The sequence below is a fragment of the Dipodomys merriami genome, unplaced genomic scaffold, assembly GCF_024711535.1.
Source record: "Dipodomys merriami isolate MVZ:Mamm:240054 unplaced genomic scaffold, mDipMer1.0.p SCAF_1907, whole genome shotgun sequence".
NCBI classification, from domain to species: Eukaryota; Metazoa; Chordata; class Mammalia; order Rodentia; family Heteromyidae; genus Dipodomys; species Dipodomys merriami.
This window is the reverse complement of record NW_027203279.1, coordinates 84600-89525: the sequence shown is the minus strand read 5'-3', so window position 1 is coordinate 89525 and position 4926 is coordinate 84600. Positions and strand designations below refer to the sequence as shown.

Sequence of the window (4926 nt, the reverse complement as noted above, 5' to 3'; positions counted from 1 at the left end):
GACTGTGTTAAAGATACCCTCTCCAAAAACTCCAAAGCAAGTGAGGGAGTTTCTGGGGACTGCAGGATTCTGCAGACTGGATACCAGGCTTTGCAGAAATAGCCCATCCCCTGTATGAGGCCACAAAACTAAAAGAAAATAACTTTATTTGGATTGATGCACAACAGCAGGCCTTTGAACTTCGGAAACGACTCCTCTTGCAGGCCCTAGCATTGGCCTTGCCAGATGTATATAAACCTTTTACCCTTTTTTGTGGATGAAAAGGAGGGAGTGGCTAAGGGAGTGCTAACCCAGAAGCTGGGACCATGGAAAAGGCCTGTATCCTATTTATCAAAAAGGCTGGACACTGTGGCAACTGGATGGCCACCATGCTTAAGAATAATAACAGCAGTGGCTCTCCTGGTTAAAGATGCCACAAAAATAACGCTGGGACAGCCCCTGACTGTGGCCACTCCCCATGCTCTGGAAGGAGTTCTTAAGCAACCACCTGATAGATGGGTAAGCAATGAGACGATGACCCATTATCAGGCTTTCCTGCTCAACTCAGGACACTTAACCTTTTGCATGCCAACTTCCCTCAACCCAGCTACTCTACTGCAAGATCCTGACTACGAGCAGCCGCTACATCAATGTGAGGAAATACTAGCTCATGTCCATGGGACCAGAGCAGACCTACAAGACCAACCACTGCAGAATCCTGACCTGACCCGGTACACCGATGGAAGCAGTTTCATCAGGGATGGACACAGATATGCGGGAGCTGCAGTGACCACGGAAGATCAGGCAGTATGGGCCGAAGCATTGCCCAGAGGGACCTCAGCCCAGTGAGTGGAGCTAGTAGCATTAACAAAAGCCTTAAACGTGGCTGGACGGAAAAGAATGAATGTCTACACAGACAGTCGGTATGCTTTTGCAACAACCCATATACAGGGAACTATATATCAAGAAAGAGGCCTGCTAAAAGCAGAGGGAAAATCTATTAAAAATAAGGAAGAGATTTTTGGGACTGCTTAGAGTTGTGTGGGAGCCAGTACAGCTGGCCATCATGCACTGTCCAGGGCATCAAAAAGGGGACACCAACACAGCGAAAGGCAACAGATTGGCCGATCAGACTGCTAGACAAGCAGCAGCTGGAAAATTAATCACCTTGGTGGCCAGACACATACATCCTGGACCTAGAATGCTACCAGTAAAGGCAGAGGAATGGGCATCAAAACTTCCTTCCTATGGCCCCAAAACTAGATGGATGGTGGCACCTAGCTCACGCAAAATTTTTAATTCTCCGAGTTCTAGGACTACAGATGTTAAAAAGAATTCTCCATGCCTCACACATGGGAACCAGGAGGATGCAGGACTTGCTAAGAGGCTCGAAAATCAAGATAAGAGAAGGAAATGGACTAATAGAAGACATTGTTAAAAAATGTAGAGCATGTCAGCTAACTAATGCCAGAAGGGGAGAGGAAGTTAATGGAAGCCGAATAAGGGTGACTAGGCCAGGGAAGTGGCTTTCACTGAACTTAAGAAAGGAAAGTTTGGTTATAAGTATTTACTAGTGTTTGTAGACATCTTTTCAGGATGGACTGAGGCTTTCCGAACCAAGCAAGAGACTGCGGGAATAGTGACCAAGAAGATTGTAGAGGAAATTCTCCCAAGATATGGGTTTCCTGCAGTAATACGGTCGGACAATGGAACAGCCTTTGTATCCAAGGTAAGTCAGGGAATAGCCACTGCACTGGGGACAGATTGGAAATTGCACTGTGCTTATAGACCCCAGAGTTCAGGACAGGTTGAAAGAATGAATCGGACACTAAAAGAGACCTTGACTAAATTAGCCTTGGAGACTGGCGCAGACTGGGTGACCCTTCCTCCCTTGGCCCTGTTCAGAGTTAGGAACTCTCCTTACCAGTTAGGATTGACTCCCTTTGAGATCATGATTGGCAATCCACCTCCAATGATCCTTAGTCTCCAATCAGAATTATTGGCTGAGCTAGGTAATGGAGACTTAATAACCACTGTTCCGTCCTTGCAGAAGGTGCAAGGAGAAATCTGTCCTAAGATAAAAGCCATTTATGAATCTGCTTCTATACCCACTCCTCACTCTTTCAGGCCTGGGGACTGAGTCCTGGTCAGAAGGCATCACCCAAGGACACTGGAGCCCAGGTGGAAAGGGCCATACATGGTGATTCTGACCACTCCTACAGCTTTAAAGGTGGACGGAGTAACTGCATGGATCCACCACACCCATGCCAAGCCAGCTGATCCCTTCAATCCTGAGGAGGAGGACCAGCAGCATCTTCAGTGTCAGCATGGAGGGTGTGCCTCACCCAAGCAACCCACTAAAATTGAAGATCAGAAGATTGTCCAAGGACTGATTCTACTATTGATAAGCACTGTGGTAAAGGGAATTAACCCTTCTGCCCCTTACCAACTATGTTGGCTGGTGAATCCTAAATGGGCAAACCTATCCCTGTGGCAACAACAGAAGCCCCACTTAATACCTGGTGGCCAGACTTAACAATAGACTTATGTGATTTAGCAATTGGGAGTTGGGATATTCCCTACCATTATGACCCTAGCAAACTGCCTGAATGCAATGGCCAAACAACTCGTACAGCAACAAAAAGACATTGTAACTCACATGGACTAGACAACAGGCCAGGAGGATGTGCAACCCCAGCCAGAAGATATTACTTAGGGAGATGGCCTATCTATGTCTGTCCTAGGGATGGGAGGAGCCCAGATCTTGCAAAAAGGTGTGGTTATGAACAAGACTATTTTTGCAAAGAATGGGGTTGTGAAACCACAGGAGATGGACATTGGAAGCCGTCCTCTAACTGGGACCTTATTACTATGGCTAGAAAATGGACCTATCAGGGTGAAAAAAATTGTGGAGCAATTCTAGATGGACCGTGCAAAGAATTCCGGTGTAATCCTCTAACTATTACGTTTACTGAGAAAGGGAAACAATTTTGGTTGGGCCCAAGGAAGGACATGGGGACTGAGGCTACATAAGGATGATTATGACCATGATTAATTTTCAGAATAAACCTTAGACAAGAAGTCATTAGAATCGCCCCAGTGGGCCCTAACCAGGTTATTCAGCCTATTCGGCCTGAGAAAGCCCCACCTGCACCACCCCAACCTGAAAACGTAACTACCCTATAGTTACAGAGTAACACACTACATTAGTAGGGCAGCCACCCCCAGAAAAGTAGAACCAGTGGACCTAGTACTAGCATTGCCTAAAAATCCACGAATAGAATTGGTTATAGGTTCCTTTGCATTATTAAATGCCTCTACCTCAGAATTAACTAACTCTTGTTGGCTATGCTATGACACTGTTCCACCTTATTATGAGGGGATAGCAGTGGTAGGTAATGTAACGAGGTCTGTGAACCAAAATGAGTGCAGATGGACTAGTCAAGTTGGATTAACAATGGGCTGAGTTACAGGTCAAGGGATCTGCATAGGTGAAGTACCTCAGGATATGAACTGGATAACCAACAAAATCATAAAACAGCCTGAGAAGGGGAATGAACAGATGAAATATTTGATCCCTCCTAGCAATACATGGTGGGTGTATAATCAATCTGGACTAACTAGTTGTGTGCATATAAGTTATAATGAATGCAGGGGAATATTGTGTGATGATAAGATTGTTACCAAGACTTTTTTTTTACCATAGTAATGAGGAATTTTTAGGTTTATATGAAGCTCCAAAATTTAAGAAAGATAGATATAAATGAGAGCCTTTCACAGCTATTACAATTAGCCTGCTGTTAGGTGCAAGCATTGGAGGGTTAGGATCAGGAATAGCGGCTTTAACAAGACAGGAACAGCATTATTCAGCCATGAGGGAATCAGTAGATGAGATTAAAAGAATAGAAAGCTCAATTTCCCACTTGCAAGATTCTTTAACCTCTTTAACAGAGGTGGCCTTACAGAATAGAAGAGGACTAGACTTACTATTTTTACAACAAGGTGGACTATGAGTTGCATTAGGAGAAGAATGCTGTTTTTATGTAAATCACTCAGGGGTAGTAAAAAATAACATGGCAAAAGTTAGGGAAGGATTAGAAGAATGAAAGAAAAAGTAAGAGGCTGGACAAGGATCGTTTGAATCATGGTTTAATTTTTCTCCTTAGTTAACTACCTTAATTTCTACATTAATTGGACCCTTGCTTATATTACTGCTATTGCTTACTGTTGGGCCTTGCTTGCTAAACAGATTGTTACAATACAATTAATGGTACAACACACCTATACTCCTGTAAACACATCTGATGTTGAAACTGAGATGTAATGTCATCAAGATTGATAACTGTGCCAAAACTCAAGGGGGGAATGTAAGAACCAAACTAAAGCCATATTGTGACAGCTTCTAAAGTTGACTTGTGTCAGTCTCTAATTCCTGTTCTGAGTTAATGTTGCAAAGGTTGCAAAAATGAGCTGAATAATAACATGTTTGTGCAAAATTTTTGAGAACTGTTTTTTAAAGATTGCAGAACACCCAAGAACAAGATGGTTTCGCGACCCAGTCAGCAGAAGATTAACCACAAGAGTTGTCTGCCTTGATGGTTCAAGCAGACACCTGGTCCCTGACCGATCACAATCGAACTTGTCCCTAAACCATAGCATTGCTGTAATTTTGTGTTTTTTGCCTTCTGCGGGTATGGGACGAGGCCCAAGCCTTGGCTTGTTGAATAAACCTTGCATTTTGCAGTTCGGGTTGCCTGGTCTCTCAGTGGTTGTTGGAGGATCTCTAGGACTTGGGTATAACACCTTCAATTGGGAAAGGAAAAGAGGAGTAACAATGGTGGGAGGGATAGTGGCAAGTGCTTTGCTAGGGCATGCCTGTGTGCAGCTGAGTGGCCACCCATGATTCATGGACATACCTCAGCCTCCAAGACACCATCTGGCATCCTG

At 44.2% G+C, this 4926-nt stretch overlaps 1 long non-coding RNA gene across 1 annotated transcript; it reads left to right on the top strand.

Moving 5' to 3' along the window:
• Nucleotides 1-1393: 1393 nt before the first annotated feature.
• On the top strand, nucleotides 1394-4725 carry LOC138831298 (uncharacterized). Its single transcript, XR_011373210.1, has 2 exons — nucleotides 1394-1708; nucleotides 2107-4725. It is a non-coding gene; the product is annotated as an uncharacterized lncRNA (long non-coding RNA).
• The last annotated feature ends 201 nt before the right edge of the window (nucleotides 4726-4926 follow it).